Here is a 22,943-nt window from a genome sequence, read left to right on the forward strand (position 1 = left end):
CCAAGGACAGGTTACCAGTTCACCAAGCCCAGCTCCTTTTTCCTTCTGGGCATCTCATTTCCAATCTTGCTTTCAGTCAGATGGAACCATGTGACAAGAGTGCAGTCAAGACCAGTCTCCAGAGTGGTAGAATTAAGAGGTGTCATAAACCTTTAAGAGGTGGGGCCTCATGGGTGGTCCTGAGGTCATTCAGTGTGCCCTTGAAGGGAATTATGGGGCTCTGGCCTGTCTTCTTGCTCTCTCTGCTCTGGTTCAGATGTGACCCGCCCTAATGTGCTTTCATCCATTGCCTTCATCAGAGGCCAAACCAATGAGGCTTCTTGATCTAGGACTGTGAACCTACAATACTGTGAACTGAATGAACCTTTTCTCTTTGTAAGTTACTAGCCTCAGTTATTTCACTGTAGTAATGCAAAGCTGCCGAATACATTGTGTTAAGCACGGAGCAATATTTTTGGTTGTTTGGTACCATCTCTCCTCACCAGGATACGATGCTAAATCTTTCAGATTAGCTAAAACCAAAGCAATAAGGAGGAAAACCTAATGTTGAATGAAAACAGTATGGGGATGGCTCATGGTTATGGATTTTAGATTTTTCTGTGTCCTCATGAGGGGAAACAGCATGAGGCAAGGGGACTTTTGACCTCATTTTCCCACCCAGGCCTGCTCAAAGGATTCAGAGATTCAAACCCGCCTGCACTCCCAGTTTTCCTTTCTCTGTCAAGTGGGATGGATTGACGCCTCCCAAACCACAGAGTCCAGGCTGGGAGAAGGTCCTCCTCATTGCTTACTTAATCTCTGCCCAGCAGTATGCTGGTGGCAAACTTTCCCATAATGATCCCTAAAACTTTCTGAATGACCAGTTAACACATCTCACTGTTTCCCAGCTCTTCCAATGAAGAAGTGCTTCTACTTGTCTGACCTAAATCTCTCTTCCAATGAAAGAAGCTCTTTCACTCCTGTCTGTCCTTGGGGAAGACGCACTCACACTCTCATCTCTAGACATTTGCTGTCACCCCACCCCTGGCCCAGATCCAGCAGGATCCCTGCTTGCCCTGTTTCTAGGCCATGACTTCCCCTCCCCCACTGCCTACCTGGGCAAGAAGCAGTCACTGCCCTTCGGAGCAGGCACAGGGGGAGCCGGGCAGGCAGCCTCCCAGCTCTGAGCTTCAGCCTCTCCTTGGACATTGCTTCGCTGGTCCAGATGGTGAGCCGGGTAAACAAGAAGTCCCTGTTCTCCGTCAGCATGTCAGCGAGCCTCTGCTCCCAGGCATCTGCCGAGCTGGGGGTATGATCTCTGTTTATAGTTTGGCCCTCCTGAGCATGCCAGAAATGCCCTTGAGTCAACACTCACCGTGCTTCCTCCAGGGAGAAGGATGCATCCACAGGGCCACGAGCACCTTGCTCCTAATAGCAGAGAAAATGTCACTCTGCCTCCCTAACCCCAGCTCAACAACCACCAAGAGCCCTGACATGCAGGGAGACACCCAACGGATTCACCTGCCGACTTTTCTGAGTCTGTATTCAATTGTTCATCTATTCATCCCCTTTGGCTCTGCCACGTACTAGCTGTGCGATGATAAGCAAAGCAGTCAACCTCTCTGAGCATCTGTTCTCTCGAATTATGAAATAATACCACAAGATTCTCCCCTTGCCACTAGGTCTTGAAAAAAATCTTTGTGAAAAATCTCATCCTGAGGGATGGCCAGGCCACTCTACACGCATTAATTTTCCTTTTCCCTGTTCCACCCCAGTGCAATCCCCTGACATGGTCTGTTGTCCCAACAAGAGGTGGTAAGGACCCTATGTCAGTCTTTGGCTTCAATGTCAGGGGATTGCCTTGAGCAGGTTCTCTGCTGGCTGGTGTTAAGCACCTCCCTCTGACTCCCTCTTGCACTTCTCATCTGTTTGCTCTTGATACTCCAGTGACTGCTCGCTCACGACCACCAGCCTGCTCTGCCTCTGACCTCTGACCCCTGACCTCTACTTCTCCACCCCTGCCTTGCTCTCATGTCGGTACCTACCTGGGGAGGGATGCTGCTGTTCCATCACCCACAGTCTCCATATCTGGGCTCCCAACTTATGTCAGCGAATGATCAAATTAATGACCAAATGGATGAACAAATGAATATAAACATTATGCAAACTGAAAAATGATATATAACCTTCTCGCAGACTGGCCAGCCTTGAATCCTCGGACTTCATCCATCACTGTAGGGGATTTGTACTCACTATTAAAAATATTCTATGACATTATTTTTCTAGTTCTAGTAGGAGGCTGTGGCTGACACATATGTCTTAAAAGTCAGAGGAAAGTTTTGCCACCACTTGTCTTCTGAAGAGAGACCAGCCAGAGACCAAATTTTGTTCTTCTACACAGAGCCCCCATACACCAGCGGCCTGGGGGCCAAAAGGTCCGTTCCTACACCTCATGTGATTCCTGAGTCCCCAGGCTGCTGGCTGTGGCCTGGACGATTTCCTTTGGAAAGCTCTCTCTGCATCTGCAGGAAAACAGATCCAAGTCACCAGGAGGTTGGGAGCAGAGGTGTGTTGGAGCCAGCCGGTGCTGGTTTGCTGGAACTCATTGTTAAACTTTCAGGAAGTCTGCAACCCCATCGACATCATGCTGGATTCTAGAAATAGGCCACAGTGGGAGTACTCACCATGGGGATCTGCAAATGCTTCAAATCAGGCCTTTTGCTCCCCGAGCAGGTCGACCGCTGAACATCTACAGCTACTCACTGGTTGCGCAGGTGTGTGCCCTCGCCTCTGAGCGCTTTGGGAAGCCAAAACAGCTTGGTACCTCTGTACAAGCCTCAGCTTCCTCCGTGTAGATGGGGAGACTCTCCACGGCCTTTGAGCTCACAGACCAGCTCAGGGTCCCAGGCGGGTGGAAGAGAGGGCCTTTCCCGGGGATAGGACATGGAGGAATACGGATGGAATCTCCCCATCCAAATCTTAAACCCTGCAGTTGCTCCTAAAGTATGAACTTTCTCTTGGTATTTCCCAGCTCAAGAACGTTTGATGGCCCCCCATCGCTGCCAAGATACAGACAAAGGCTAGTCTCCTTCATGCGTTACCTCATCTACCTCTCTAGTTTCCTCTGCTTCTAATCCCTCCTATACCTCTCACCCCAGTCACAGATGGAGACTGGTTTTCAAGCTGCTATGAACAGCTCTGGTTATTGCTGCTCACTCCCCACGCCCTTTCCACTGGGGGGGGCACTTTAACTTTCAAGCCCATTTTCTGGAATAAAGACCGGCAATGTCTGAAGGGCAACCAGAAATGAAAAACACGGTAGGAGGTATTGCTTCAGGGGTGGGACTCTGGAGACACACTTCCTGTGTGTGAGCTCAGTTCCACCGCTCACCTGCTATGTGACCTCAAGAGAGTTATTTAACCTCTCTGAGCCTCTTCTTTTCTCCTCTGAAAATGGAAATACAAGTGATGCCTACCTTAAGGGGGTTGCTGGGAGGATGAAATAAGTTATTGCATGTCAAGGGCTCTGCATAGTATGGGGTACAGAGCTAGCATTCAGTAAATATGAGCTGCTCTTATCATCATCATCACTGTCATTATTATTCCCAGCCTCAAGTCATCGTCACAATTGAGATTCCCAGAAGCATAGGGAAGTCTTTGCTCATGCATTGCTTTGTGTTTTGGTTTCCTGGAAATCTCTTCAGACCAAGAAAGGTTCTGGAAATAAGTCAGTGCCATCCGTCTTCACCCCCCCAATGCTGCTGAGGACAGGCTTTGAAGTCTCCTGGAGCCCCACGAACAGTCCTGACTTTCCAAATCCCTTATCAAAGCCCCACACTAGGAGCAGATAAATAAACTAATAGTCAAGTAAGATCATTACTTTGGAAACATGCAAAGGCAGAAGGAATGTTCTACAAATGAGGCTCCATCCAGAGCTCTTCCACCTTGCACAGCTAGGTGTTAGCTCAGTCTTCTTTGCTGAAGACATCTCCTTCTAGAAGCTACACATCTTTTTCCAAAATGGAAGCCCAAATGGCTTGGGCCATCCATCCCCAGACCTTGCCAGGACAGCAGAAGTGCCCCAGAGGTGGATCACCCCAGGAGGTTTAAAACATTAAAACGGGGAGGGAATGTATCATGAATATGAGAAAATGTTCTCCACATTCTAATGCACTCCTATGGCGGCTCCAGGGAGCCCCTACGGCCTGGTGCATGGCAGTCAAACTCCCCAGCTTGCCAGCTCCCTCCCCAGCATGACTCATCTCGAAGCATCAGTTTGAAGTTCCAGACTGGGTTCACCACAAAGCCAGACTCGTCTGCACATATCTGAAGGAGAATGTAAGAGGGGAGACCCTAATAGAGCAGGGGGCTTGCATGAGGCACTGACACCTACTGGGAATCGTGGACTGCAGACTGGACCAACTTTCCAGCTGGGCACCTGGAACCACAAGAGTGGGGAGGAGGGACTCGGAGTTACACCCATTCCTGCTGCATCGATTGGGTGGCCTGCCCCTGGACCCACACCCACCCCTACATGGTGGGGAGTGTGAGAAGGAGTGGAACCCAGAGGTGGGGAAGAGCCAGCGAGGTCTGCTCTCCCTCCGGGGGGTGCCAGTGGGATATTTTAAAGCAAGGAAGAGAAAGACGTTCACCAGCAGCTGAAGCAGGACCAAGAAGAGCCTTGTGATGTTGCACCAGAGGCATGAGGGGAAAATGATAATCAACTGAGCACTAGCTGCCAGGGTGAATTTGGGGGGCTCATGAGGTACTCTGGCAACACTCAGAACGGTGTGGGAAGACTTTGGGTGGAACGAAGGCTTCTCTGGAACACAGCTTGACTCTACATGAGACCTGATGAGTGCCCAGGTTGGTACCCAGTCCTGGAGACAGAGGACTGGGCTGACTCCCACAGCATGCCAACGTCAAATCCTGCCCCACCACTGGCTAACAGTGGCAGTGGGCCCGAGTGCCCCCCTGAGTTCTCTGTGTCTCCATTTTTTTCACCTACAATTGTACCTGCTTCTAGGGTACTTGGATTAGCAAGTGCAAAGGACTTGGGGAAGCATCCAGCATAGGATCAGAGGTCTGTGCTAGCTATGTCACCTCCCTACCAGCATTGTCCCAAGGTAGAAAGAAGAGCAGGAACAGCCCTGAGCCTACCCTGGATCAAATTGTTCAGGTTTGAATTCCAGTAATGACACCCCCCACCCCCTTCACCACCTTATTAATGGAGAGATGACGGTGGGCAGTGGACTTTCTTCCTCTGTGCTTTGTTCTCTCTACAAGTGAGAATAATGCTAATGATTCTCCCTTAGGGTGGTCACAGGGATTCAGCAGCCCATAAAAAAGGCTTCCATCTGATTCTTTGGAAGCACATCCTAGGTGAAAGTACTTAATAGCTTTTATGCAGCATCCGGCTGGTCTTGCTGGACTTCTTACTACCCACTGCCAGCACCCACCCAGGTGACAATGCCGAGCCTCACTGCTGAGCTCTGCTCACGCTGACCTCCCGATAGAATACTCGCTTTCTCACTTTCATCTTTCTAGACCTGCCTCAAGCTCCACTTCTCCAGAACAGGGATCCCTCACCTCTCTGACCTCTGATTCAATGTGCTCCCAACTCCTAATCATTTGGGTGTTCTCTGACCCATGCACCTGCCACTGAGGACCCACCCAGTAGGGACCCCATGAAGATATGGGAAGTAAGGTCCTAACCAAAAAGGTCCTTGTCCTCAACGCTCAGGTTGCAGGGGAACAAAGGGGCGTGTGCATCTGAGTTGACTCAGGCAAGGACAAGCCTGAGCTCAGAGGTCTGGGGAACATGGGGAAGAAGACCTCAGTAGGGGAGAGGCTTCCAGGCAATGAGGACCTGTGTTGGGTCCCGAGGGGGAGATGCCAGCCAATGGGGGAGCTGGGAGAGGGGTACTCCAATGGTGCTTATTGCCTAGGGTCCATGGAAACAACCAGACTGAGGGGCTCCAAACATCATAAATTTATTCTCTCATGTCTCTGGAGACCCGAAGTCCAAAATCACGGCATCAGCAGGGGATGCTCCCTGCAGAGACTCATGGGAAGAATACTCCCTTGCTGCTGCCAGCTCTGGTGGCCCAGGTGTCCGTAGCTTGTGGCCCCAATCTGTCCCCAGCTCCACATGGCTTTCTCCTCTTGTGTCCCCTCTGTGAGTCTCTGATGTGGATATTTGTCACCAGATGATGCAGGACAATTGCATCTCAGGATTATTAACCAAATGACATCTGCAAAGACTCTGTTTCCACATGAAGTCGAACTCACATCTCCAGGGGTCAGGATGGGGTGGCCACAATTCACAACCTACTGCACAGAGGGATCAGTGTGAATAAGGGGATGGTGGCCAGGGGATCTCCTTGCCACCCTCCTGCAGGCACTCTGGGCCCCAGAAGCCAAGGGGCCAACACTTGCCTTGTGTTGAACTTGGCCTTGGACCCGTCCTAGCCAGGAGAGCCCCTGGAGCAGGCCTTAAGTGGGCCCTTGAGGGAGCTCCAGCCCCAAGCCTGGCCCCAGCCCTGCTGGCACATGTTCCTTTCCTCCCTCAGACCCGGGCTCAGAGCTCCCTCCTTGAAGCTGGCCCTGGTTAGCCCACCTGGCCAGGAGTGGGCCTTTGCAGCCAGGAGGTTGGTTTCTGGTTCCAACTCCGCCACTCACCTGCGGAGCGACTTCAGACCCACCTGGGACTCGACGTGTCCAGACTTCCATTTCCTCCATCATAAGCATACAGAGTCCCCCTGACTTGCTTGTTGCACCGCATATTGTCCCCTCCCCCCATTGGTTCTTTTCAGTTATACATGGCAGTGGAATCCTTTCTGACATGATTACAAAAGCATGGAGTGTATCTTGTTCTAATTCAGACCCCAGCACCTCCCCTTCCCCTCCCCTCTCCCTACTCCCTGCACCCTTTCTGCTATTGATCTTTTTGCCCTTTACCCATAGTTTTGTTTTTAATTAATTTCTTGTGGATGTACTCGATAGTAAGATTCACTGTGTATATCAGGTTCATTCCCGATCCTTCCTTTCCCACCCACTTCCTTCCCTTTATTCCCCTTTGTCTAATCCCATGAACTTCTATTCTCCTCCCTCCCCCACCTTTATTGTGGGTTCGTTTCTGCATACCAGAGAAAACATTTGACCTTTGGTTTGGGGGGGACTGGCTTATTTTACTTAGTATGATAGTCGGGTCAGAGTGTTCTAGAAGTGGGAGTTCAGAAACGGGGGAGTCCCGGGAAACTGAAGGAAACGGGAAAAGAAGGTAAGGTGTGAATGGCAGATGGCTGTGGTCTGGGCAGATCGTTGTCGGGGGCATGAGAGCGGGGCTGTTAGTGCTTCTAGGAGTGCACAGAGGTCTTCCCCACTCTCTTGGCCTGTCCCCAGTGCCAAGTGCGGGTTGCCACGTCAGCTCCTACCCGAGGAGGGCGGCCTTGCCCAGGGTCCTGCCAACCCCACTGGTGACACACAGTAGCACCCCGAGCTGCACTGGTCTGAAGGGGTGTGATGGTCTGCTCTTGGCTGGTGTTCAAGACTCCCTCCCTCACCTCTTCCTGGCTGGTCACTGGAGCTCAGCAGAGGAACTGGAGGGACAGCACACCAACAACCCCAGTCATTATCAGGGCAGAACCAGGCCGTGGCCCCAGGAACTAGGTTCTATGGAGAGAGAGAAACAAGGGGCACAGGAGTCTAACTTGTTTGGGTGCTGCCAGACTTCCTGCCAGGAGGAGCCCTCTGTCTGTCCACAACGTGGCAGGCAGAGGTAAGACAGGACTTTGGTTCCACAACTCTGGAATTTTCTACCCAGGCCCCTTCCCACTTGCTCCATGAAGGTCTTGTACACCTTGACCCCCCAAATCCCATAGGCCTTTGAGTAACTAGTTAAGAGCCAGGTATGGGAGTGGGAGAAGAAAGGGCAAGGGGAGGCTCTGGGGACGACAGTGTCCCCACCCAGGACTGTCTCTGCTCAGGTCCCTCTGAGGGGGCTTCCTTTTTATTTCCTTGAGTCCTCATTTTCCCTCTTCTCCAGCTTTTCTGGAGCCTGAGACCTTCCTCCAGCCATACACAGACCTCATCCAGCCCTGGCCACCTGGGCCCACTGAGGGTCAGCTTCATGACCAACATATCGTCGGATACTGTCCACAACCCAAGGTGCTTCTGTGCAAACATGCCATGAACAGAGGAGATGGGGAAGAGATCTGAGCGCAGAAATTCAGGGCAAAGAAAAGAAAATGTGGCAAATTAAACCAATGGCCACATTCAAAGGCAATGTCATTGCAGGTTCTGGGTGACAGCCAGGCTGCTCTGAACCCAAAGCCTCAGGTGATTTGAGGGAGGGGCATGGTGGGTTCTTCCTGTGCTCCCAGCATGACAGAGCTCCTGCCCGCCCCCACCTGGGCATCTATCCTCTCCCTGCTTCGCTTAGGCCTTTCCTGACCACCCTGTGATCTGCAGGCAGGCCCACCCTCCATGCCCCAGCCTCTCCCACTTAACTCTCTTCAAAGTCCCTATGAACAGCGCTGGATGATTTGGCCTCCGTAAGGGCTTTAAAAATAGACTGTGGATCCCCTGCAAAAAAAAAAAAAAAAGAAAAAAAATGTCCCTGGCTAAAAATAGCTCTCAGCATCTAGGGGAGAAAAAAAGAAACTGCAGCAAAATTCAACTGGAGCAGTGACTTTCCTATCTCTGATGTTCCGGGTCAGTTACAGCTTGGAGAAGGCTGAGCGGGAGGGTGGGGAGGGGGGTCCTTCAAGGACAAGGGAGGGATCACAAGTGCAATCTGCGGCAAGTACTTCTCTCTATTCCCTGGATTTTGGTCATTGGATCCTTCTGGGTCCATGATGCAGCCAGGCAGCATGTAACAACAGCAGAGAGCAGCATGTGCCTGGGTCTGTGATGGAGAGGATGGAGGGGCCCTCGGGGTGGCGATGGGGTGCAGGGCTGCCAGGGAAGGGTGGGCCTCCTGCAGGGTCCCTAAACATGTGCATGCAGGAGGAGCTTTAGGGCAGCCCAGATCTGATGCTGGAAGTACCTGCCATCCAGACAGCAGTGGACTGCCAAGGGGCAAGGGAGACACTGTGCACCAAAGAGCTGCTGCTTCTGCACTCAGCAGGGCAAAGAGGCCTCTAAGAACTGGACTCCAGGCTAGTCTGAATTTACAGCCAGGGCTGGAGTGCAGGGGAGGGGAGAATACAGGAAGGGGCACCCCATGGTTTTTTGTATAAGATCCTTTCCGCGGCCAACAGTGAGGTGGGCTGTCTGGGAGATAAGAACAGCATGAAGACCTGGTTTTGTTTATTAAAAAAGCTCTAGGAATGTTTGGGATGGCACCTGAGAGATTCCAGGCACAGACACATATACACATGCAATGCATACAGACGAAAATACATTTATACACACACATGCACACGCACACCCATATACAGATGCACATACATACATACTCACACACTTGCTCACATACATACTGCACACCTACACATACATACATGCTTATATACATGCACAGATACACACCCATACACACTTTTCACTTACGATCATAAAAGAAGCAGGCTGCTCACTTGCTCAGGTGAAAGTAACAGTGAATGGGAGAAACACAGGCTGCAGCTGGAGCAGAAAACTCTGCCCCTCTTTTGAGGTGTCAAGGGGCTCTGAGCAAGGGCTTTGCTTGCATTGGTCACAGGGCCAAGAGAATGCTAATACTCAAGTAGAGAATGCACTAGGGGTCAAAGGGCAGCTCCCTGGGAGAGGCATGAGTGTTCTGTGTGCACCAAGTCTCCAAACTAAATTTTCACAGCTGGTGTTTTGCTGCCATTATTTGCCACAGAGGTCGTTCACCCCATGCACACAGAGGCGCGCGCCACACACACACACACACACACACACACACACGTGTACACACACACACACACATACGTACACACACACACACACACACACTCATGTTGTGGAAATGTTTTCTTCAAGTGAATTAGCATTCAAAATACACATCAGGCTCACCAAGGATCCCATATGTGTTACCTGGACTCATTCATATCTTCTCTCTAAAACCACTAGACACATGCCAAGAAAGGGGGAAAGGGATTCTCAATGAATGAATTGCAAATCCCTTTCAAATAAGCTGGGAAAGGTTGAAGTTATTTCCAAAGCCCATGCATACTCTGGGGAAGACAGAGCCTCATGTGTGAGCAAGAGGGCTGTCATAGAACATTAGGAGGCGAGCTCCTGGTCAGCGGGCTCTGCATCAGCTTCTCCATCCACCGCGGTGCTCAGAGCACGCCTGTCCCCTGCAGTGATCAGCTCACAGGGTGTACAGTGAGGACATGAGATGGCCCATAGACTGCCCATCTTATCAAGTTCGGAGCAGGTAAAATGTCCTCTTGGTATTTTGTCTTCTTAGCCTCGAGGTCAGCCTTTACTGGATGGGTCCTCTGCTTCCAAAAGAATTCCTGGACCTTCCCCCTCCACCCCCAGCCCCAGGGGAGAACATGATGATCAGCAGCACGACACGCGGGGTTGACCCTTCCACAACACACCTGGGCAGGAAACATTCTGGTCCAGCCGGCCCGGCCCTCCCCACTGTCTTCCTGGGCCACCTCCTTTCTGCCCCTCTTTCACTTACTCCATCCGCAAGGTGGGCATAGCGATGGCCTCTCTTCTCATGCCACCCGTCATGTATTGCATAATGAGACTAATGTGCAGCCCTTTGAAACCAGATGACTTGGGAAATAAACAAGCCCCCTCCCCGCCAAGCCTGTGGCTCTGGAGGGTGTCTCCGCACCAGATTGCGGAGGTGAGCTGGGTCCCTGCACGCAGCGTTGCAGCATTTTCTCGAGGCTTTGCTCACAGGCGCCCTAGTACTTGTCCTCTTCTTGTACCCTTCCGCCTGGAAAGAAATGGCCCTGGCTCCCCCTAGCGGCCAGAAGCTTATGGCGCTGATCTGGGATGTTTCCTATTGTCGTGGTAATTAGCCACTAGTTCAGTTGCAGCCACACTCTTCCTCTGTTTCTTTGGAGACTTAACTATACTCTCATCTATTGCATTGACTGTTGCCTATAAGTTCAAAATGAGAAAAAAAATCCAGGTTATTATTTTAGACGCCACTGCCCTTTACAGTGCGGTAGATGACAACCTGTGTGTTCCCCTGACCTACAGTGCCAGCCCTGCCTGGGAGGTTGATAGAATTTTCATTCTTGGTCCCCTTCTCATCCCTTCTCAATTGTTACCTCTTGGGGTTGGAGCCCAGGAATCTTTGTCTTAATAGTTCTCTAGAGGATTCTGATCCACAACGAAGAATGGGAAGAACTGGTCTAGACCAAGCATCCATGGTATTTTGTTCCTATTAATCTCCAGAAACCTCATTTTATTATTAAAGAGCTGCACAAAAAGACTGTCAAAGACACTGCTTCCTTATTCCAATCAGTAATAAGCAATAATGCATTAAAGACCTTCCAGGAGCCCAAAAGACCTTCCAGGTTGGTCTCTGGATCCCTCATGTCATTAAATGGAGTCTGGGTTATTCAGGCATCTTTGGAAGGAAAAGTTTGGAAATTAAAAGTGAGAACCCAGCCTGGGAGGCCACTTTAAAGAATCCCCATCACTTGGCACCAGCCCACTGAAGAAACCAGAGGCCCCCAAAGAAACTAGAGAGCAGGCAGGTTGAATCAGAAAGCCTAAACTTTGGCTCTGTTTTCAGACTTTTCCAGTTTATTGCTATGAAATGCATTGATTGCTTTCAACACTGTTAAGCAAGGCAAGGCTCAGGATCAGTTGACTGGTTCCAAGAGGGTAATTTTATTTTTAAAAGATATTTATGTAGGGAGCGGGGCACGTTTCATAGATTCCAATTTCCAGAAAACTAGTGACCAAAGGGCCTCAATACAGAAGAACAAACTGAACATAACACTGTCACAGAAAGGATTTTGAATCAACTCCCTGCTTGACAAGAGGGAAACTGAGTCCCAGAGTAGACGTGCACTGGTGGGGACAAAGTTGTGCACAGGGTCACCTTTCAGTCTGTCTCCAGGTACTTTCAACTGATTCCAGGTCCAGTTACCAGGTAACAGTTCTAAATCATTCCACCTGATTCTTGGCCTGGTGGGAGTCCAGAAAATCTCTGTGACCAACTGGTATTTGAACTGGAAAAATCATTTTTCTAAAAGACACCTGATCTCTTTGCTGTGTCATCTCCTGGTCCCTAGAGATAATACCCTTCCACAGAGAGCAAACTGGGCCAAAGTCCCCAGGACGTCAATTCTCTGTGTGGAGTTTCCAAGGCAGTGTCCTTCCGTTTCCGGCTGCTCTATTGCCCCTTCCAAGAGATTGGGGACACCCCACAGGGTCTACCCCACAAAGGCTCTTGAGATTGCCCACCTGCTTTCACAAGCCAGGGATCAGAGAGCCTGTAACATCTGCACAGGAATAACCCTTCCAGGGGCAGCTCATTGTCCACGTTATCTCTAGACATCCACCACAGCATGGCTGGCTGCTCCTCTCTGCCAGGGAGAGCAACCAATAGGCCTAGAGGAAGGGCAGTACAGACTGTCAGCCCAGAACAGATTTCCACAACACCTTTGGTTGGTCCTTCCAACAGAGGGCCATGACAAACCCCAGGGCAGGCAGGCTCTGAGGGGCTTTGGGGAAAACTGGGTGATGTTGGCTCCCTCTAGTGGCGTGTTGTGGGAAATTAAAAGTGGCTCTGTCCAGTGAAGAAGGTGCAAAGGGATCTATCTGCTGGACATTATAGAACTGAGGAGTGTGTCGCAAAGATTGTCACACAGTCACCTCAAGTAACACGTTCAGTTTGTAAAGGAGGCTGTTTGGCTTTCTCCATCACATCGAGCACAGAAGGCCTGGCTACAGAGTCACTCCTGCTCTCTGACTATGGGCCCATGACAACAGCAGGTCAGCCGCCGGAGCACAAGCCGTGCTGATCCTCTGCCCAGGCAGCCTCCTCCAGCCACTGTCACACTGGGAACAAACCACCTGCACCTCTCTGTGGATTTCTTCCCTCCATTAGTTAGGGAGTGTGGTGTACAGGTCAACCAGCTGACCCCCAGCTCTGAAATGCTGTAAAACACCATGACTCCATAGCCATGACTCTAAAATGAGCTCCGACTATTGCTCATCTAAGAGGAAGCTGAAGCATTGTTCACAGCCTCCTACGTTTGCCTGGAGTCTGTCAGCGAGCACCTTCACAAACATTACAGAACTTTGCTCTCACAGCCGCCGCTGTCTGACACACCTTATCCTGAGCCCTCCCACTCTGCCCCGGCAACCAGGTAGGTTTTGTATTCTGAGATGGAGCTAAAGAGAGAAAGATCCTCTTGTGTGGTCCACAGAGACCAAGGCTCCAACGCAGTGTTCAATGGGGTTCTTAGCTTGGCCTGGAAGCCCTGTGAAAATGAAGCAGAGGAACCCACCCTTCCTGGGCAGGAGGAAAAAGTCTCTGTGACCCAGCCCATAATAGTAATGATAATAATAATGATGGTGAATGCTTACACTGGCTTACTGCCAGCCAGTCAGCACTCTACTTATATCAACTCTATGTCATAGGTAATCCATAAGCCCACCGTTCTTGCCCGGATACCAGTATCCTTGTAACAGAAACCAAAGTCACCCGGATATTCTAACTTCCTACCACAGAATGTCCAAACATCAAAGAATTAAAGGAAAGGGCTTTCATTATCTGTCATGGACCTGGAAATTGGCTGGCCTTAGGTTGTTCAGGTGCAGTTTTAAACCTCAGAACTACAAAGCGGAGTTCCCACCAAGCGGGAAGCAACACAGGAGACCACCTGGTCCAACTCCCCACTCCCCAGATAGACAGGAAGAGTCTTGAGGTGTATCATGCAGTGAGTTAGTAACAGAACCAGATCTAGCTCCCAGGGCTACAGATTCTTGGCCCAGAGTTCTTCACCCTCTACCATGCTGTGACTGTCCAGCACCTGAGCTGACGGATCGTACTAGAGTCTCCCCCTTGAGGGCTGCATGCACTCCCTGGTTATCAGCCAGCCCACATGAGCTCAAGAAGCAGAATCCTGCTAATGTCGACCAAAGGCATCTAAACTTCTGTCTGGTAAATCGGTTGTCTGCCACCTTGCCCTATAAACAAAGATAGTAATTACTCCTGAAATAATAGACCCAGAGAGCTGGGACAGTCTGGGGCAGCCTGTGACAGCACTCCTGTCCACCGCGTGAGGAGGAACCTTCCTCCTTTATCCATCCACCCATCCGCTCTAGACCAGACCTCCTTGGTCCGCACCAGAAGCTTTCTTCAGAATTCTCTTCTTTTCTCCAAAGTGACTTTCAGTTCTTTTGCTGGTGCCCACCATGAACCCCACCTTTTCCTCACCCATCATCTCTGCCCTGGACATTTTGACCTCCCACTTTCCGTTTTGGTATGGCTTCCTCCAGAGGTGACAATACTCTGCCACTTTGTCACTTCCCAGCCAGAGTCGAGTCCCTGACATTTCCAGGAGTGGTCCTGGTGGAAAGAGAGCCTAACCAGATGGTTTCTCTTTGTTACTCCAGTGGGCCTAGACTCGGGTGGCAGTTCCCTGGTCCCAGGGTACCCTAAGGTTCGCTGGCCACTTTGTTTATGGGCGTTCTGTCACTTGGCTGGGAAGCAGACTCGCTCTGCTCTCGTCTGAGTGGAGAGGGAGAGGAACGTGAGGAGGGTAGTGAAGACGATCCGGGGGTGGGCGCGTGGAGGAGGAGAGTGAGAGACCAGAATGAATCACGGAAACTCAGAAGCATCCTGTCCTAGACACGGGGTCAGGAAGACAGATGGGGCAGGGGCGACAACAGCTGCCCCTTCCCACTGACGGCTCTTCCTGGAGAAAAAGAGGTGGGGCTGGGAGACAGTCAAACTTCCCTGTACCTGGAGGAGTCTGCAGGGTGCAGAGCCTGCTCTGCCTCTGGGTCCTGGGGCAGCCCAGCCTCTGGGAGGGGCTCAGCGGACTCCAGCAGCCCTGGGGAGGGGATCCAGCCTCCAGCCCCATCGCTGACTTAGCTGCCTTTCCTTTCTTCCATGCATCACTCAAATCTATGACCTCAGAGTCGTCCTTGCTTTCATTCTTTCTCTCACACCCCACAGCAGTTCTTCCTGATGACACGCCCACCAAAAGCTTCAGAATCGGTCCACATCTCACCATCTCCCCTGTAACATCCTGGTCCAAACCACCATCAGACCCCTGCTAGGTTATTTGACTAGTCTCCTAACCAGTAATTCCATTAACATTTAAGTCCAATCATATCACTTTTCTGCCCAAAACTCTGCAGGAATGGCTTCCCAGCCAGCTCGGTGCACAAGCAATATCCCATAAGGCCCCGGTGGCCTGCCTCCCTCTCCATCCCCAGCTCTCTCTAGCCTCATCTCCTGCTGCTCCTCTGGCTGCTCACTGTCCTCCGGCCATATGGCCTCCCTCACTGCTTCTAGAACATTCCAGCAATGCTCAGACATCAGGGCCGAGCACAGGCTACTCACTCGGTGGAATGTTCCCACAGGGATCTACAGCTCACCCTTTGACCTCCTTCAGTTCTTTACTCAAATACTACCTTCTAGGTGAGGATTTCTCTAAATCCCCTATTTTAACCTCCTCTCCACACTCCCCACACATTTCTTGATTTTCCTCTATTGCAGATCAATTCACATAGCACACAATAAAGTTTAGCTGCTTACTGCATCAATTGCCTGTCTCTCCCCACCAGAACCTAGCCTCCTTGTTCCTGGTATTTATTTCGTGAATCTCTGGTACCCAGAAAAATGCCCAGCACATAGTCAGTACTCAATAAACACTTATTGAATGAACCAACAAACAAATGTCAGACACATTTTGGGAAGCAGGCCTTCACAGAGTAGGAAAGGAAGCCTGGTGAAATGGTGTGTGTGTGTGTGTGTGTGTGTGTGTGTGTGTGTGTGTGTGTGTGAGAGAGAGAGAGAGAGAGAGAGAGAGAGAGAGAGAGAGAGAGAGAAAGTGTGTGTGTGTGAATGTGCATTTCAGGGACGTTTGACAACCACCTTCACTTGGATTCAACAATTTGTGAGCACTTGATTATTTGTATACATGTTTTAAACTTATCTATTAACCAGAGTCAATCCTTCATTTGTTCTCTTGCTCAAGAATTCACCAGACACTTATGAGGGAAGTTGGGTATCAGGTGCTCTGCTAGACGTGTGGAAAACACGTGATGAAGACACAGTCCCTGCGATATGAAAATGAGGGCCCAGCACTTGGAACAGAACTGAGAGGGCCTCAGCCTTGACTCAAACGGAACCCAGCGACATCTAATTGAAAACTCAACCCAGTGCAAGAAATTCATCCTAATGTGTTTTGCCACCAATGGGAAAAGACATTTGGATGAGTGGCTACAAATGGGAATGTCCCCAGAGATCCCGGAAGAGTGGAGGACCGGTTGTCAAGGGCCTTCCTAGAAGCAAGACTGCACTCCTTCCAGTGAGGACAATCAAGGGTGAGCAACTGTCAACGACGAGAGGGAGCAACGTGGGTGACTAGAAAGGCTGCCCCCTCTGAACACAGGAGACCCTGCGCACAGTGTCCCCCCAGCTCTGAGAGGGCACGTGAGAGACAACTCTGACCTTGGTATTTGTCTAATCCTGTAGAGGTAAGGGGCAGATCACTCCTGACATGGCTGATCTATCTTGCCTTCTTGAAAAATGTCCCCTCTCTCTAGTGACCTGCAGAAGGGGATCCAGCCCTTTCTCTGCAGGTGCCCAGCACATGCTCACATGTTCTGACGACAGCTGGGAAGCTGGTCAGGGGACCTGGCATCTGGGCTATCTGCCTGCTTTTGTCGAAATCCCTTGACGTGTCAGCTGGACTCGGCAGTCGATGTTTTCACGCAGCGTAACACACAGCCTCGGGAGACTCTGCCGTTTATTTATTTGTTACTTTTCCACAGCCACCTGCTCCTGGGTGGGTCTGCGGCTCTGCCATGCACTTTCTGGAATCTCCAGTCCTCCTCATACCTTGTCTCTTTGGACCACACCACCAGCTTTCACCCTCCTCCTCACAGCCTCACCCCAACCTTCTGGGCCCCATCTTTGACTCCAGGGGGTCCCATCTCAAGGTTTTCTGTCCTGGTTGCTGCTTGTGCAAGGCCTCCAGAGGGCCCTCAGGCAGGGTCATCCAAGGAAGGGTCTCGTCTTCCAGGGAAGCTGAGGGTTCAGGTCTTCTCTGACCAGCCACTACCACAAATGTATGCATCAGTCTCCTTTCCAGGACCACCGTACCCACAGTTTCCCTGCCAGGAAGGAAGGAGAACAAAAGGAGGTGCAGTTAGTGACATGATGGAGGGACACATGAGGACGCCACCAGGAAACATGAGGATTCAGCTTCTTTCCTGGCTCGTCGGTAGTGGCACTGTGTCCCCCCCCCCCCGCCTCCCATCAGAACCTTATTCCTGGGCTCCCCAGTTTGCTCAGACCATCCTCCCACCACCTACTCGGACCCAACAACTCACCAGCAGCTACTGGACATGCGGCCTGAAGCCATTTCTGCATGACTTGCCTTTCTACACTGCTGTCCTTAATTCTCTACCTTGAATAGTCCCTTAATCCCCCGAGAATCAAGTCCAAGCAATCTGCTTGCCTTCCAGACTGCCAAAGTGCTGCCTTCCATAATCCACCCAGCTGGTCTCCCTCTAACACTTCTGGTCATCTACTTACACCTCAGGGGGACATCTCTGATCCTCAACAGGCATTCAAGTAAGGAATCACCCTCCTTCCCTGGAAGAGTCCTGGCCACGGCCTGACTCCCCCCTTATCCCACTCCCCAGAGTGCTCCTGTTTCCCACGCCTACCTTCCTCAGTCCTCCCCTCCAGACCCAGTGAAACCCCACCACCCGCATGAGCCTCTCCCGCCATCCCCAGGATGAGTGATCTCTCCCTCTTCTCTGATTTCCTGCCGCTCTACTGTGTGTTCATTCTCATGACACAGTGTGGTTGGTTTCTATTGGAAAGTGAGTGAAAGATTCAGCTCAAAGTGTCTGGTGCCTGCCTCTCCCAGGCCCTGGGTACGGAACTCCTCATTTGTCAACCCCGAGGAGATGCGTGTGTCTCTGTCACTAGCACAGAGCACTTCAAGAGCAGGCCCGTGGTTGTCTAAACACAAACCAACCAACATCACCTGCAGCTCTGTTTCTGCCTGTGTGAAAACGGGCAGGACAATGACGTGGTTGTTCCAAGTGTGTAGAGCTAGCCCCAGATCCAGGTGTTTGTGAAACTGCTTTGGGAAAAGTGAAGAATCACAAGAACTCCAGGTGATGTTATTATCATGCCTATGCCCGCGTGGACTCCTGCAGGATGAAGATATCTAATACTTGTAATTTCAATTAATTGGGAGCCTGCCCAGGGGTCCCACATCTGGAGAGACCTCACTGAAGCATGAACTGAAGGCAAGAGCAGACGGCCTGCGTGGACTAAGAGTCGCTGACCTTCTAGCCATGAAAGGACAAGTGCTTTCAATTGGCCTCACTAGTAGGCAGCAGCTCCTACACAGGGGTTACAAACAAACAGGAGCCAGGCACAGTGGTAAAAGCCTGTAATCCTAGAGGCTCTGGAGGCTTGGGAGGCTGAGGCAGCCTCAGCAACAGCAAGGCACTAAGCAACTCAGCGAGACCCTGTCTCTAAATAAAATACAAAATAGGGCTGGGGATGTGGCTCAGTGGTCGAGTGAGTTCAATCTCCAGTACCAATAAAACAGAAAAGAAAGAAAAAAAAAGATGGATGGGGGAGGGGTCCTTCCTAAAGCCCCACAAAAAATAACAGTAACAAAATAATTTTCAAAGAGGAAGGTAGAGGTGAAGTAATAAAGAAAATAAAAATCAGGAGAGTAGATGATGGAAGGAACAGCATTGAACTTGGAAGGCCAAGATTTAGGCCATGCCATTGAAATAGAAGTTGATTAACTCCAGGGAACCCACAGATGCTCAGAGTTGGAGATAACCCAGTACAACAGAAGCAGGGTCAAAAAATGATCACAGTGAGACACACCCTTCCAGCTCTCCTCCACCATCTCAGAAAGCCACGCTGCTACGCATTCACTAACCTACCAAAAGATGAGACGTTTATTGCAGAGAAACTGGATCAGAAGGGCTGGAGTTGGGAACAGCTGTCACTGTGTAAGACAGGCTGGGGTGGTGCACTGAAAATAGGGGGCTTAAGGTTGTGATGTGAGAGACCACGTGCTCAGTGGCGAGACAGTCTGCCACCTTCCTTGCTCTGCTCCCAGAACAGTATCAGGCAGACAGTATCTTTCCTGGAGGAAACAGAGTTCCAAAAGAGAAGGACCTACAGCCATTGGTTCCCAGAAGTCCCCAGTAAGACGTCCTGATGCAGCTTCATCACCTTGCGGTGAGCTCACCACTCAACCAGCCCAGACTCAGAGCCGCCAACCAGCTTATTATTAGCACTCCACTCTTGAAAATAAACAGGTATCCTCGTAGGACAAACATCCAAGGAAAGCTTCCAACAGTTCAAAACAAGAGAAAAGTGGGGGAAACAGAAAATCCCAGAAGCAGAAAAATACTTGGAAAATACTCTAAATCCCCTGATAAATGAGAGAACATTTTACATATGAAACAAGAATAGACTGTCTTGAAAAAATGAACCGCCCAAGAAGAAAAGATATTCTTAAAAATCGTAAAAAATACGTTAACCAAAATTTAAATGCCAATTGAAGATCTAGAAGACAATGTGGAGGAAGACTTCCAGAAATCAAGACAAAACTATCATGGAAAAGAGAAAAGATAAAGAAACTTGAGAACCAGCCCAGGAGATCCAAAGTCCAATTAATAGAGTTCTAGAAAAAGAAAATGGGCAAAAAGAATGGGGGGAAAAATAATGAAATAATTAAAGAAAAATGTTCAACAGTTGAAAAACATGCATTTCAGACCAAGAGTGCTGACTGAACAACCATTAAAGGGGATAAAACTAGTCCTACAAAGTCCAGGACCATGAAATCTAGAAATTAGGATGGCATCAGATTTTACCAAAAGCATCACAAGGAGTTAGAAGATAATGGAGGTGATTGTCAACCTAAAATACTATTCTCATCCAAGCAAGTGGTTTCCTAGTCCAGAGGTGAAGGAAAGCATTGGATAAAGTCAAGTTGAAGGTGAAAGTTAGCCTGGTATGTCCACATGAACTAGGAGGAGATTTACATTGCTCAGGAGACATTTACTGAACCCCCACCCTCCTTTTGGGCATCAAACAATGACAAGTATATAAAAAAATTAAGCAATAAAAAGAAGATATTTAGCGATTCCATAGGAAAATAAAGTCATGTGAGCAATGAAAAATAATTATAGCACAGAACACTAGGTGGCTCGATGGGGAATAATATTTACACAGTCATAATAAAGTAGAACCGAATAGTGAGCTAATAAATATCATGACATTTATACTATAGTGGGTTGAGAAGGTCTATATAGTGGGGTGTTTGTGTATATCATGGAGAGTAATGGTGGGTGGTGTTAAAAAAGCTAAAAGCTTTCCTAGTAGGAAGTCGATTTTTTAAGACTCGAAAAATAAAAATTAAAAAGCAATGGAAGTGTATTATTAGGAAGCACAGTCACAAGTCTAGATGAAACGGCTACAGAGCTGAAGGAGATTTCTATTTGGGAACCCAAGAGGGCAAGTTCACGGTTGGCTGGTGGCCTTATTGAATACGTCATCTTTTAAGCTTAGACTAATATTTCAATTTAGAGGAATATCACATGAAAAATTCCCCAAACCAAAAGATACACGTTTCCAGAATGAAAAGCCAAGCTTCTAAAGTTGCCATATTTTAGCACAAGGAAGGACACTCAGTTAAATTTGCATTTTGGATAAGCAGAGAAAAGTGTTTAGTATAAGTATGTCCCAAATATTACAAACTTTATTTACAGTTTATCTGAAATTCAAATTTCATAGGCATCTTCTATCTTGTCCAGCAAGCCTATACCCAACACATCCACACGAAAGCGCAGAGCCATGATTGCAAAGTACCAAGAAAAAGAGAACACATTAACCCTCGAGGGGGAGGGGGGTCACCTAAAAAGAAATCAGAAAAGCACTGACATCTCACGGCAAGACCGGAAGTTAGGAAGGAGAGGAGGAAGGCCTCCAGAATTCCAAGGCAAAATGATATCCATCCTGGAATATTCTATCCCTCCAACCATCAATGAAATTTCAGAGTTGAACAGAGGCATTGTGAGGGAAAGGTTAAAAACCCTAGTTTCTACTTACCTTTTCTTAGAAGCTGACTGGAGGATTTCCCTTCCCTAAAAGGAAATCAATCAAGAAAGAAGGAAACAGAGTCCAGGAAAACAGAAAGGCAACATAGAGGAGAAGGAAAACAAATTCCCACAATACTGGCTGTGCTGGGGCAGAGAGAAAGCAGGCAAGATGGACAGGGAGAATGGAAGGTTCCAGAATGAAAGATTTTAGGGGGAAATAAAAGAACCCACAGTGTGATGACATTCAGTGTGATACGTCACAAAAAAAAAAATGGTGTCTAGAGGGATTTTCCAACTCAGTCGGAGAGTTCGGGACAAATTATAAATAGGAACACAGAAAATTAATCAGGTGAAGAAAATGAGGCTATTATTAACAAAATGTTTACAAGAGATTAAATGAACATTATCATAATGCACTGCTTGGCAATGCAGAAAATAATACTTGATAATGATAATGACATAAACACTGAACACTGACTTAAACAAAATATTATGTGGGAGGCAGAGAAAGCAGTAGAAGACATATGGCTTCATGGACAAACACAAGAGGTCATGTTCTACCTCTCACAGTCAAGGTGTTAAGAGTAGCCCTAAATGATCTATCAGTCCACCTTACCACTCTAACCTTAACCCTTAGTGCTCTCCCACGACTGACTTTGCTCCTGCGATGAGGACCATAGGATGTTCTCTTCCTCAATTATATCACATCTTCCCACCTCAGGGCCTTTGCACATGCTGTTCCCTTTGCTTAGAGTGCTCTTCCCCATGTATCCATGGGGCTCCCTCCTCCTGTATTGCAGGTCTTTTCTCAGATTTTTTTTTCTCAGTGGCATCTCCCACTCTCCCACTTCCTTATTAAGGTTGCATTTTCTCCCTGATATTCCCTATGCCACCCTCACCACTGTTTATTTATCATCCATAAACTTCTGTAAATCGGTTACTACTTCTATAGAAAGAGGTGGTTAGAGTAATGGTTGATTTAAACATTTAAAAAATTTAAATCCACAACTTGTCCACCGAGACATCCCTGCATAGAACAGAGTGACTAGCACCCAGCAGGAGCTTTAAAAGTATTCATTAAATGAAAAAAATAAATCAAGAAATTGCTGCATCTATATTTACTGAAAGACAAAGGTAAATACAAAAAAAAAAAAAAAACCTGTTAAGATAATTGAAACTCTCCTCTGAGGACTTGCTAAGGACAGAGAGAGAGAGGGTGTGCTGGTTTTCCTGAGAAGACTTATATTCTTGTTTGGTTCACCCAAGCATTTTCAAATATTACCTTAATGAACATTAAAGTAATTTTTAAAAATATGATCAGTTTTCAGCCCATACACACCCAAATCGTACTTCACCAATTTCCAAATGAAATGGCAACAGGTCGCCTACTCCCATGTTCAGATGTGGTTTGAGTGTGTCTCCCAAAGGCTCACTGGCTGGAAGCATGGTCCCCCGGGTGGTGATGGTGAGCATGGAACCCTTATGAAATGGGGCCTGGTGGAAGGTAATTAGGTCACAGGGGCTCCACCCTCATAAACGGATCAGTGACATCTGGGAGAGAAGGTGGTTGTGGAGTGAGATCATCCATGCCCTTCTGCACAGCGCCATTTTTCCTTTCCACTTCTCCACCATGCTGTGGTGCAGCCACGAGGGCCCTCGCCTGCATGCTGCGGTCATGCTGTTTGGATCCTTCAGCTTCTCAA

At 49.0% G+C, this 22,943-nt stretch overlaps 1 protein-coding gene across 8 annotated transcripts in view; it reads right to left on the reverse strand.

Annotated features, from left to right (window-relative positions):
- The window catches only part of Kcna6 (potassium voltage-gated channel subfamily A member 6), a 206,154-nt gene that overhangs the window by 151,113 nt on the left and 32,098 nt on the right, over positions 1-22,943 (reverse strand). The window contains exon 2 of one of the 8 annotated variants that reach the window (XM_078015370.1): positions 16,881-17,265. The exons of the other annotated variants lie outside the window; for them this stretch is intronic. The gene's annotated coding sequence lies outside the window, so the exon portion shown is untranslated. Of the gene's footprint in view, positions 1-16,880; positions 17,266-22,943 lie in introns of those variants that run through there. 8 annotated transcript variants of the gene reach the window in all.

The sequence above is a fragment of the Ictidomys tridecemlineatus genome, chromosome 6 (genome assembly GCF_052094955.1).
Source record: "Ictidomys tridecemlineatus isolate mIctTri1 chromosome 6, mIctTri1.hap1, whole genome shotgun sequence".
NCBI classification, from domain to species: domain Eukaryota; kingdom Metazoa; phylum Chordata; class Mammalia; order Rodentia; family Sciuridae; genus Ictidomys; species Ictidomys tridecemlineatus.